Below are 14,848 nucleotides of genomic sequence, written 5' to 3'. Positions count from 1 at the left end.
GCCGGGTTTCCAGGATACTTGTATGCCATTGACCATACCAATCAGCCACTTCGCTGAGTGATATGGTCAATGGCATACAAATATCCTGGACCAGGATTCGAAACCCAGCCGGTCATATACCATAGTCTTTGAGTGATTTCACCGTGGGCTCTGATCCCGAGGTCGTTAAGAGAATCCAGACTTTAATGTATTTATATATATGGCTTATTTGAAAAATGAAAAACACGTTTAAATGTGCAAGATTGATCATGTATATATGTACACACACACACACACACACATTTATATATATATATATATATATGTATATGTATATATATACATATATATATATATATAGTATATATATACATATACAGTATATATATATAAATATATAAAAATAAATATATATATATATGTATATATATATATATATATATATATATGCAGTATATACATGTGTATCTATGAATATATATATATATATATATATATATATTTTTAAAATACGTAAATATATACATATATATGTGTATGTATATATATATATATATATATATGATAAGTTATTTACTGACCTAACTACAATTCTTTTTCATTACTCCAAAGCTTTACATAACACCATATCAGTTCAGCCAAGTTCGAACATTTCGTTTAACTTTGATTGCCACGAACTTCGTGCATGATTTATTCTGAAAAAAGCTTTCTTGCAATTTTATCAAATATCGTTTGACACCGAATATGCCGCAAATGAATATTATTTTATATAATAGAATTTGCACGTGTACAGTTGAAAGGATTCACCTTGGACCAAGGCTGCCAAAATTGTACTTTATTTGATATCATCTGCAATTAAGCCATTTTATATCCAAAGATATCTTTAACCAATAAGATTCAGCTATTTCTTAGGGGTAATATTTATCAAATCATTTCATATATATATATATATATATACATATATATATATGTATATTATATATATATGTATATATATATATATATACACACACACACACACACACATATATATATATATATGTGTATATATATGCACACACATACACACATCCACTCACACACACACACACACATATATATATATATATATATATGTATATATATTTATATATATATGTATATATATAATAAATATATATATATATATATATATATAATATATATATACATATATATATATATATATATATTTATAAATATATATTTATATATATACATATATATATATATATATATGTGTGTGTGTGTGTGTGTGTGTGTGTATCTATGCATTTCTTTACATATAACAGAAACAAAGGAATAACGCCTCATATTAAATTGTAACTGAATTTATGATTTCAAGTCAGAAATACCGATGCCTACCAGGTTATTACGAAAAGGTCACGACGCGTGAGCGCACCAGTTGTAATCGAGAGAGAAACAAAAGAATAAATTTATATTCTTGGCAGTACACATTTTCTTTGCTTGAATTTAATCACAATTTCTGTTTTGGGATTTTGAATATAAGATACCTGTTTTTGGAGTGTTAGTATATTTATTACATTTATTGTATCAATCGATGAAGGCAATGATTTGATTATAGGGCTAGGTGTTAAAATTGTGACATGAAATAAAGAGTATTTTGATGACCACAACGGTGATTATACTTACCGGACCAACAACAATAATAACCATATAATGACCCAATTGTGTATGTTTAAAGCATACTTATCATGCCTGTGAATACCAATTATCTGGAGTGTTATTACTCTTTAATAAATATGTAATCTTCAACCGGTATACATTAGAGTTCTACCCTAATTTTGTTTAACTTTTTTATTTTTTTTTTTGTCTCTTTGAGGAGACGTGTTAATGTCCAGTGTCTTTTCTTTTACAACCCAGTGCAGATACTACATTTATCAAAAAGCACAAATGACGTCACAAAGAAACTCAATAAACATATGACATGCATTCTGACATTTTGGAGGAAATGCCGTAAGTCTTTGAGAAGACAAATGAACGGATACTTAAAACCTCTTAATATTGTATTTGATATCATATTGTCCGATGATATATAATCTTTTTTCTTTTGACTCGCGTTTTTGAAAGTATGCTTTTTTGTTATTTCCTGCTATGTTCGATGGTAAGGATACCGTTAGGTAACTAAATACCGAATCAAACGAAGGTGAGATGAAATGATAACGGGGGCAATTGGTTTTTGACTATATTGTAAATTATGATATAATCCTATAAAGAAAGGTATCACTTTCTGGGCTTACTTACTCCTATTAAAAAAGCTATCACATGAAAAACAAAAGATTTATTGTAGTGCCTTCATTATTATCTCGATATCCAATATATATTTTCCTATATTTCTCACAAACAGAAATCTCTTTTAGGAGGTTGCGCCTTCGCACTAAAACTCTTCAATACATTAGTACTTGATTTTAAAATTTTGATCCTGAAATATTGCCGTGGTGAAAAAAAGTGATATGTATTTTGGATATAACAAATGATAATGATTTAGAAACTGACGGAAAATGTATAAATACGAAAATCTCAATATACTAAAACTATTAAAGTTAAAAATATCCAAATGCGTAGGAGGTGAATCTCTTATGTAAAAGGAGAGTCAAAAATAGGATATACATTAATAATATGAAAGATTGGATAGATTTCTACATAGAAAAAAAAAAATAGATAAATCCAACTGTTCAGTTGAAGGGTGGAGCTTGACAGGAAAGGAATGCGAACAGAGCCGATATGTCAAAGAAGGATAGATAGGACTCGGACGATCCTTTCTTCCCGTCAAAAAGTGATGGACTTTCCCGCCTAAGTGTGATGGACAGAAGCAAGGGGGATCTACCAGGTGATGTACAACAGAAAAAAAAAGGTTGCAAAATATTGCATTTTGCAACGCTCTGGGGAGGATATCTTTCTATTTCCTTTTATGATCACTTTAATGTTAGTCAAAAAGTATTGTGTAGAAGATTTCTCGGCTTTGTTATATACTAAAATATAATTCAATAGCAAAGAAATAACTGAAAATTATTACAAAATATTGTCAACAGAAGATTTGAAATTATATATATATATATATATATATATATATATATATATAATATATAATACATATATATATATATATATATATATATAAATATATATATATATATATATATGTGTATATATACTTATATATATGTGTGTATATATACCTATATATATATATATATATATATACATATATATATATATATATATATATATGTAATTTTAATCGCAATGAAATTAATAATAATTCTCAAAGATGTTTACAAAATACCGTTTTACATCACATTACATATTTCACCTGCTATATTCACTTCAGAGAAGCTGATATTATGAAAGAAGCTTAATACATCAAGCAATGCGAATTTCTTAGCAGACAGAAAAAAAAATCTTAAAAATTGTGAGAGGATATAACCTTTGCCAGTGAAAAGATTTCTAAATATTTATTTCATGAAAATCTGACGGAAATTTTATTCTGAATGATGTTGCTGATTGTTAGATAAATACAAAATAGCTAAATTTTCTTTAGATATATTGAAACATTTTTAGTTGTTAAAATTGGCAAATTCATGTTTGGTTAGATATATACCGCATAGCTTTATTTTTTGGATATATTGAAATATTCTCATGTGTTAAATTGGGAAATTCATGTTCGGAAAGTGGCTCAGTGCTTTTGGATATTTAGTGATCTTAAATGTTTGATACTAACAGAGGTTCGACTGTTTTATTTTAATACGTTTAACAAATATTTCATTTTTCTTAGATATTTAAAGTTCTTTAAAGGCTAGTCAAGATTTGCTTGACTGCAATGGTTTTCTTTCAAAGTTCTGATATTTCTAATTACTATCAGACTACCTAAGGCATTGCTGGCACGAATAATGATAATAATAATAATAATAATAATAATAATAATAATAATAATAATAATAATAATAATAATAATAATAATAATAATAATAATAATGATACTTTAATGATATAATAATAATAATGATAATAATAATAATAATAATAATAATAATAATAATAATTATTAAGAAGAAGAAGAAGAAGAAGAAGAAGAAGAAGAACAAGAAACGAACGAATGATGTATAGTGTTACATCGTTTATGTATAAAAAAGATTATAAAAAGAATTAAAAGTAATAGGAGAAATATCCAGTTGGCAGCACAAACATGAATACTCTTCAATGTTCTTAGTGACATGACTTTTCCTCGCTGACAATAGACAATTCGTTTAAACCTTCGGAGGAAAGACGAAGATATAAGAAAGACATTGTTGGTGTTCAGTATGCTCAACTGCCTTCTCTTATGTATTCGTCTAATGATAGCGTGTACGCACACACACCCCGGAACAAGCATACAGGCACATACATATATGAATAAACTAGATTTTCTTTATTCTGTTTTTATTAATGACAAACCAGAAAGCATTAGTTTTGGTGACTGCGTCTTTTTTTTTTTTTTTTTTTTTTTTTTTAAAGTTTAGTTTATGATGCAGATCTGTCTGTGTGTATAGGACTATTTCAGGAAATTTTGAATGTTTTTTTTTTTTTTTTTTTTTTTTTTTCTTAATATCTACTCCACCTTGCTGTTAAATGGAGAAAAATGTAGCCAATTTATATATCCTTTAAGAAAGAAGCTGAACATTCCTGTTCCACCAAAGGCACAGTTATCATTATTGTTAGAAAAGCAAATGCTATAAACTAAGGGACTCCGATACAGAAAACAGTTTCAGGAAAAAAATATTCTAAACAAGAGAAATAACACAATAGAAAACCCAACAAGATAAACCAATAATTTATGGAATTCTTGGAATATTTCGTAAAGCTCGAATGTAAATACCTAACATTGATAGTTAAAGAGCAGAAATTTATAATTCAAGCAGAAAAACCAATAATGAATTATGAAAACCGTTTTTATCTTTAAATATCGCATATAATTTAGATTTAGATAAAATCTGCATTCGTCTGTGGAGAAGCGTCGAGTCTGTGAGAGCTCATCCATGATTCTGCAGCTGGGAGTTGAATGGCGAGAAACAGCCGACCTTTAGTTCTCTGATGCCTTCGTTCACGCGATTGGATTCTTTATGCAACTTTATCATTTGCATTACTAACTAGATTCTAAGTTTGACAGTGGTACTTTCTCTGAACGTCTGTTACTAAAAGAACTCGAGGATTTCATTTCAAGATGTTTGATGACATTCAAAATGTCACTTTTGGGATTCCTTACGATCAGAATGTCGTTACATCGATGCTGGCATAGAAACATATCAACGAAGTAGATATTTTTCGTGAAAATTGGGAAAAGGAAAAAAATAGATTATCATAGATAGTTTCCTATAAGTTAGTGAAATTTCAGGTAAAAATAAAAAGTATTGTGGTGTCCTATAGGAAACGTCCCTGGTGGAATTATGCCGGACTAGGGTTTGAGACCCGCTCAGGTTTGATAGTTCCCCTATAGTGGCTGTAGCCTCATCATCCTTGTGAACAAAGGATGGGTAGTTTGAAGGAGCCTATAGGTCTACCTGCTAAGTTATCAGCAGCCATTGCCTGGCCCTCGTTGTTCCTAGCTTGGGTGGGGTGGTCTTTGGCGCTGATCATATGTGTATACACTATGGTCAATCTTTAAGGCATTATCCCTTACCTCTACCATTCATGAGCGGCATTTAAATCTTTAAAAAGATTAATTGAAAGAAAATAAGTTTATATATGAAAGGAAAAGGCTTTAGTGAGACAGCCCTAATCAAGAGAATAAATGTCTACTTTAAACTAGTTCAGTTCTTTCTTCTGGAATCTTTTAAACTGGTAGTTACTAATATTGAAAGTTAATCAATATTTTTCATCGTTTTATTCATTCATTTATAAATTGTTGAGAACTAAGGCTATACACTATGACAATTCTACATTCTTACTATCTTTGATGCGTCCTTACTATATTATGGATTCATGTTTGATCAATTTGCCTAATTTTACCTTCCGCTTTGAAGTGCTTTTGAAAGATTGTGGTAAAGTAAAATCTAAGAAAACATTCCCACACACAAAAGAAAGTAAAAATGCAACCACTAGCCATCCAACACCGTTAGCTGAAGTTAAAAGCATACCTTTAGAATGACGCAAAATGTTACAGATAAACAATTATGTAAAGTTTTAGGATCCAAAATTCTAAGTCTGAAAGTAAAAAAATACAAAAGATAAAAGGATACGCTTAATCGAAATAGCATTTACATAAGCTAACATTGGGAGGGAGACCGAGAATTCGTCATTCCATAGCTATTATAATTCTAAAGTAACTGATATTACCTTGGAGAATTGGCTGTCACTCAAAGTCTTCAGCAATAACTGAAGAGTTCACAGCTAATAAATGCGATTTGTACTCCAAAACCTGTTATATAAACACACCAAGATTCAAAATGACAACCAGATAAGACTAATCCATCCGTCAGAAATATATACTGGACGACGAGTCTATGAGGGAGTCGTAAGGAGTGGCGGTAGAAGAGACCGTAAATCTATCAGAGAAAATAAAAGATGAAAATCCTTATTTGATGTGAACAAGTGTGTCTGTGTTTGTGTATATTTATGATAACTGGAAAAATTAATAAAAAAAATAGTAGGAGGAAAATAGAGGTAAAAGCAAGAGAGAGAGAGAGAGAGAGAGAGAAGAGAGAGAGAGAGAGAGAGAGAGTTTCAAAGCATTCACAGCTAAACGTCTCAAGATATTATTCAGAAGAGATGAGAACACAGAGCGCTATCTGCTTCCACGTGTCAATCCCTTTTAAGAAAGCCCTTGATCCTATCTGCTGGATGTGTGTTCGAGCTGGGTACTCGGTAAATCCTTTAACCTCCAAAGACAACAAGTCATTTGCATTCACTGAGGGCTGTAAATACCCTCCATGACAGGCCGAGGCAGTAAAAATTAAGGCGAGTTTATGTTTGTATATCGCCCTCTCCGACAAAAGCACGCGTCCTCGTTGATCACGTCAAGTTTTGTGTGAAGCCAAAATTTCTCAATCATTTTTCTCGTTTTCCGAGACGTTAGAAGTCGCTTGCAATGGTGGCTTTACTTTCACCGGCTAAGAAGATTATTTTGCGTTTTGGACAATTTGCGGGTATTAACTCAAGACGATTTGTCACACACACAAACGCACACACACACACATATACAAATACACACACACACACACACACACATATATATATATATATATATATGTGTGTGTGTGTGTGTGTGTGTGTGTGTGCTTTTATGTGCCACTAATTCAAGTCTGTTTACGGTCTCTATGCCAGTTTATACAATCCAATTTTCTTAGTTCGTCATTCTATCGTCCTTTCTACCTTCCTCTGTTTCTTATGTAATCTCTAGGGACCCATTCTGTTATTCTTAATGTCCATCTACTATCTGTTATTCTCATCACGTATCCTGCCCACGTCTATTTTTTTTTCCCTTACATGTTTGAATATCCTCTACTTTAGTTTGCTCTCGTGACCATGTGCTCTTTTTCTGTCTCTTAGTGTTAATGCCATCATTAATCTTAACATAGCTCTTTGTATTGTGACTAACTTATGTTCTAAGGCTTTAGTAAGGCTCGTAGTTTCTAATGCTTAAGCTAATACTGGTAGAACCATCGCACTAAATGCTTTTCTTTTTAGAGAAAGTGGCATTTTACATTTCATGATGTTATTTTGTTTACCAAAAGCTCTATGTCCAATGCTTATGCTTCTTTTAAATTCTGTCTCATGTTCTGTGGAAACACTTACTGTCTGTCCTAAGTCCGTGTAATCAATAACAATCTCTAGAGGTTCGTTCATAACCTTTATTGGTTCCCTCTCTGCATTTTCATTGAACATAATCTTAGTTTTACTTATAATCAATTTCAGTCCTAAATGTTTGCATCCTCTATTCAAATCTTTTGTCCTCTTTTGCAATTACTTTCATGATTCACTAAATATTATTACGTCATCTGCAAATTTCAAGTTGTTGAGGCATTCCCCAATGATGTAAACTCCTACATTTTCCTAATGTATCTTTTTAAACTTCTGCTAGGCATGCTGTGAATAATTTAGGATAGATTGGGTCTCCCTATCCTTATTTAGCTTTACGATTGTTGTACTTGTCGTATAGATACATTTAAATGTTTTAACTTAGATTCATCTAATACTTGTCTTCCTTAAAGGGCTGTCATTTGTGATGAATGGTGAAGTTTTAACAGAATCAAAGGTTTTTCATAGTCTATGTATGCCCTACATAGTGATTTGTTATACTCTGTTGATTTTTCCTTTAATTGCTTAATTACATCGTTGGTCAGCTGTTGAATACCAACTTCTAAAACCTGCCCATTCTCTTGGTTGATTAAAGTCCAGATGTCTTTCTATTGGGCTAATATGATCTTTGTAAACATTTTATATAATGCTGAGAATAAACTTATTAGACCGGAATTTTTCAGAACTTTAGTCTCCTTTGTTTGGGAATTAGTGTAATGATAAAGTAATTCCAAGATGTCGGTATGGAGCATTTATGCAAACATTTTGTGCAAAGTTCAGACTGTTCATATATATATATATATATATATACATATATATATATATATATATATATGTATATTATATATATATATGATATATAGTATATACATATATATATATATATATATATGTACATATATATATATATATATATACATATATATATATATATATATTTATATATATATGTATGTATATATATATATATATATATGTATATATATATTATATCATATATATAAAGTATATGTATATATATATATATATATATATAAGGTGATGCCATCTGGTGTGGACTCGTGCGAAATAGGCTAGAAGCAATCAATGGCCATAACAATTCTGATCCTAACATTTCCTAAGCAGAACCTACATTAGCTGTCTGGATATTCCAAAGGTTATTAGCCAAAACCCTCCACAGTATTTATACATATTTGTTTGCTCTTGTATCTTAAGAAAGTGAAATTGGGTTGCTTATGTGTACAATATATTTTAATGCTGATGAACAAGATGATAAGCTAAAGAAAGAAAGCTAAAGTCAAGTTAAATTAGAAATTAGTTACCATCTAGGATGTAATAGCTTGCAGTTTTATATAAATAAACGCGACCTATTGGTACCGGAATCAAAGTTTCAACCCTTCCTTTCGAGACAATTCTTTTAAGCTAGAAAATTTGCCGGAACCTGAATCAAAGAAGTTTACAACATAAATTCTTTTCCTAAAACGTCCACAGTATCTACGCTCCGCTCTTGTCTACCAACTCGACTCCCAACGTACGATGACGTCACAAGCAAAATGATAAGTGACGTGAACGTGTTAATAAGATTCAACGATAACGCCCCTTGCAAACTCTCGACGCCGGACACAACATTCTGACCAACGGGAAATTATCATTCTTATTCCATTCCCATCTCGTCTCACGTCCTACTCTGTATTATCTCCTGTTCCATTCCACTTCTCACCTTCCCCTCTCCTCCCATTTCTCTTTCTCTTCCTCACCCTTTCGGCCTTTTATCCTTTTTTCCTCTGTTTGATATTAGGTCATTCATTAATTAATTTTAGTCCATTTCTTGTTTGTTGTATACTTAATGTATATTTTTCTATTTCTTCAATTGAATGATTTTATACGATGAACCTGTTTTAACAGAAACACTAATCCTTACAGATTGTAGATTACCTCTATTGAATATCACAGCAATTATTCAAACGATTTTACAGTTTAACTGACTGAAATTAATCTTGAAAAATACGCTATAAATTTAGTGATCAAGAGTAACACTTAACTTAAACTGTCATAATTTGGATGTCAATTCTCTCTCTCTCTCTCTCTCTCTCTCTCTCTCTCTGTGTGTGTGTGTGTAAAAGCGACACTTAACTTATACAGTCATAATTTGGATATCATCTCTCTCTCTCTCTCTCTCTCTCTCTCTCTCTCTCTCTAAAATTGACACTAAACTTATAATCATAATTTTGATATCATCACAGTTTCTCTCTCTCTCTCTCTCTCTCTCTCTCTCTCTCTGTGTGTGTGTCTGTGTAAAAGTGACACTTAACTTATACAGTCATAATTTGGGTATCATCTCTCTCTCTCTCTCTCTCTCTCTCTCTCTCTCTCTTCTTCTTTCTTTGTAAAAGTGACACTTAACTTATACAGTCATAATTTTGATATCATCACAGTCTCTCTCTCTCTCTCTCTCTCTCTCTCTCTCTCTCTGTAAAAGTAATACTTAACTTACAGTCATAATTTGGATATAATCTCTCTCTCTCTCTCTCTCTCTCTCTCTCTCTCTCTCTCTCTCTTTTTCCGTGTGCGAACATGCAACTAATCTCTGCCTCCCTCTCAACTGTTTTGACAGGAATCGAGGAAATGGAATGTGACTATCTTCGCTTCCATTTCCTCCTCGTGTCTCATCCTTCATCACCTCATGGCTGCCATGAACCTGCGCTCTTCGCTGGCTCTCTCGATGACCCCCCTCTGCTACTTCCGTTTCATGTCGGCTGATGAAATTGGAAAATTCGGGTCCAATATTCTTATCTCCTTTTCCAGTTTCTTTTTACCACTGTTATACTTGGAGTTGTCATGCTTTCCAGATAGAATCCTGCCATAATTATATTTCAGTTTTTAATCTGATTGATTGATTAATTTGCAGTTTTCTGGCGTCCTGAAATCGAAGGTCATTTGTTTTAAAGAATGAAAGGAAATTCAATTCAAAATAATAAAAGCGAGTATATCCTTATAAAACTTCGACAGCTTTCAGAAGACCCGTTTCTGAAATAAATCTAAAAATACCTCCAACATGTACAACACATACTGCCCAAGAATCTTTTATCTCTGTAAAACGCTAAAGTCTTGGGCAAATATTTAGTTTGCTATTGATTGCAGAAGTAAAACAAAAGAGGAGTGATATGGTAGAAAAAAAAAAGTTCAAGTTAACAAAGAAAAAGCGGTTTAAGTTAAATCCCATATTGACTGAGGTTTCTTTTTTTTGTTTGTCACACATGAAGATAGAGAAATCTCATGAATTAATTTTTAAATATAACGTAAAGGCTACTTTTTTTTAATGGAGTTGGGAGTCTTTAGAACGGAAATGAGGATTCAATTACGGTAAAACAGAACCAATTTGATGATAATTGTTGTCTCAAGCAATGGAACAATAGGCCTCCAAGTCTGATTGATATTCTTAGCGAGGGGAATTATTAAGAATGTCAAAGAAATAATTGGCAATGTAAGTTTGAAGATGCTGGATGTAGAGAAAAGTGTAATTGTTTTTATTAGTAAATTTATGTATTTTAAGTAAAATACAGCTATAAGAACAACGACTCCAACAGGAAAAATAGCCCATTTAGAAAAGGAAATAAGAAAACAGATAGAATAGTGTGACTGGGTCCACCCCAAGCAAGAGAACTCTAACCCAAGACATTGGAAGACCATGGTACAGAGGCTATGGCACTGCCAAAGTATAAAGAACAATGGTTTGAATTTGGACTGTCCTCCCAGAAGAGCTACTTACCATAGCTAAAGAGTATCTTCTACCTTCAACAAGTGGAAAGTTGCCATTGAAAAATACAGTGCAGTAGCTAACCCCTTGAGTGAAGAACAATTTCATCTTAGTGTTGTCAGGTATATTAGGAAAGATGAGAATACGTAAAGAATAGGTCAGACTATTCGGCGTATATGTAAGCAGAGTAAAAATGTGCCGTAACCAGATAAAAGGATCCAATGTAATACTATCACACCAGTCAAAGGACCCAATAACTCTGTAGTATTAGTATCTCAACGGGTGGCTGCACTTCGAAAGTTTTGGGATTGATATAGAGTATGAACGACCAAAATCCATAAACATACTGGCTGGTCAGAGTAGCTGAGGTGACTTGAATAAAGGATATTCTGGAACAAGCAAAAAGGACTGTGTACTACTGATGAACGATCTTAGGTGTTATACAAGGATTTTATTACTGTGAAAGTTTTCTACACAAGAGCTCATCCTTGATTTCTGAATTAAAGGGTGAACCTAGTAGTGATTCCTGTCTTGCTTTCTTGGAATTCCCCACATCTTGTGGAAATTATCATTTCACCCACAAAGACACAGACACAGACACAGCCACACTCACACATACACACACACACACACACACACATATATATATATATATATATTTATACTGTATATGTGTATATATATATATATATATATAATACATATATATATATATATATATATACATATACAGTATATATATATATATATATGTGTGTGTGTGTGTGTGTATGTGTGTGTGAGTTTGTGTGTATGTTTGCATGCATGCCTACAACTGATTGTATAATTGAGCAATAACAAAGCAATATACATTTATAATCATAGCAAACTCACCCACGCATACTTCTCTGCATCTGACGTACGTATAAGAATGCATACGCATATTGATTTAGAATTACTGACCGGAATTAGTTCGCCTCTCAATCGCTCCTGCATAAAACACTCTGATATCAATGACTTAATGATTCCAACGACAATAATCACCATTACATCTTACAAGAAGTTACATCTCGCATTGTAATTGGGGCTCTGCTTCATGTAGATTGGTCCAGCAAAATTTATTTACCCGATTCCCGTCATAACACCGGTAATTAACTGTGTCTTATGCGCCATTATTTTTGATTGCTAGTGGAGCACTACATTATTTTGTTTCCTAATTATTTAATGACTCGCTGCGTTAGCCACTCATGACTCGTAAGAATTAAGTCAGGGAGCCAGTGACTGCCTAATGCATGCTAATGCACTCGTCTCTTGTATATCTTAATGTAAATGGGTAGATGGATGCCCGTCCTTCACCCTGAAGTGCATTCTTTATCTTTTTCTCAAGATTATCCAGGAGCTTTAATGGTTCTCGATGACACAGTTAAACATAAGGGAGGTTCCAAAGTGGCTGGGATGGAATGAAAAGAAAAAGAAACTTTAGTGTTTGTATCTCTTATATATAATAAAGAACAAATGTTAGGATACACACACACACACACACACACATATATATATATATATATATGTATATATATATATATATATACATATAAATATATATAAATATATATATATATATATATATATATGTATATATATATATATATATATATATATTCATTATCAGCCTCCCTTAGCTTTCCCCTCCTCTGGGTAGTTGGGAGAGAGAGTAGTCATACCTTGGTGTACATATATATCTAAACATTTAGGCGTTATTTTTGACGGGTCGCGTACTCTAGTAATTTATACTGTAAAGTAACAATTCCACATTTGGAAAGTTTCAAAATAGATTAAGTATGAGCTAAAAAACATATAGATTTTGCTTAGTTTTCGCAAATATCTTGCACCGCATACAAGATATTGTTTTTGTAAAGAGTTAACAGAAAATGAAGCAGAATTGTGGATATAGGACCAAATAAGTATTTCTTACATGCATAGTTAAAGGTCATCAGACTATATAAACTACGAAAAAACAACTAGAATATAGAGGGCATATGTGTATCTTGTGGAACTATTCTCTTCTCTCTCTCTCTCTCTCTCTCTCTCTCTCTCTCTCTCTCTCTCTCTCTCTCTCTCTCTCTCTCTCTCTCAGGTCTTGTCCAAGGCTATATTGCAAGGGAAATATCATTTGATCTGGGAAATATGAAATATGAAAATGCCTTACTTCGAAATATTTATCCAACCCTCGAATTTCATAATAGGCAAAGCCTGTCCTCAGAGACCCCGGGGTTATCGCCATGCATAATTCAGCATCTTGGGTCACCCAGGTAGGGCAACAGGGAGAGTGGAATTTCTTGGAAGGTCACTAGGTAATCTTACAGTGTTTTTATATTTTCGTGAACAACCCGTAGTAGTTTTAAACGTACCTAGATGAAAAGTGGAATAATAATAATAATAATAATAATAATAATGATAATAATAATAATAATAATAATAATAATAATAATAATAGTGTAGGTGAGAATAGCTTTATGAAATATATCATATTGACGAGTAAAAGGATTACATGAGACAAAATTATTGAAATATTGAAAAAGTTAGTTACGAATGATAGCATTATAAGCAAAGGTAACAGTAGCCTTGATAGATATTTTTATAAATGTTTTATTATATATATATATATATATTATATATATAAATATATAAAAATATATATATAATATATATATACATATATATAAACTATATATATATATATATATATATATATATATATATTATAAATGTATATATATATATATATATATATATATATATATATTTATATATAAATATATATATATATAAATATATATATATGTACATATATATATATATATATATATACACATACACACACACACACACACACATATATATATATATATATATATATATATATATATATATATCCCTACCTTAACGCGGGGAGTGTGTTTTTGTGCGTTGCCATGATCAGCAAAGCTGTACTAGTTTGGGCTATCTATACTAGGTTGGTCTCCTCCCCCTCACTAATCTGCAATGGCTAGCGTGGTGGTGAAAACTAGCCAAGTCCCAGTTATGAATAAAACAAACCTGTTTCGGCCTCTAGTCCTCACCAGCAGCGTAACAACCGACTTTAGCGGGCCACCTTTAAAAACTAAACCTTACAACATACAGTAATATGTTAGGACCCTGTATAGGGATGAATACCTTACTGTATTACTATAAAAACTGAAAGAAACTAATTTCGATGTAAAAGGGTTCAGTGAAATTAGAAGAACTAGGGAATGTTATATTAATCTACAGAAGGTCATATAT

The sequence above is a fragment of the Palaemon carinicauda genome, chromosome 6, assembly GCF_036898095.1.
Source record: "Palaemon carinicauda isolate YSFRI2023 chromosome 6, ASM3689809v2, whole genome shotgun sequence".
Lineage (NCBI taxonomy): Eukaryota > Metazoa > Arthropoda > Malacostraca > Decapoda > Palaemonidae > Palaemon > Palaemon carinicauda.
The sequence above is the reverse complement of the archived record's forward strand: the minus strand, read 5'-3'. Positions refer to the sequence as shown.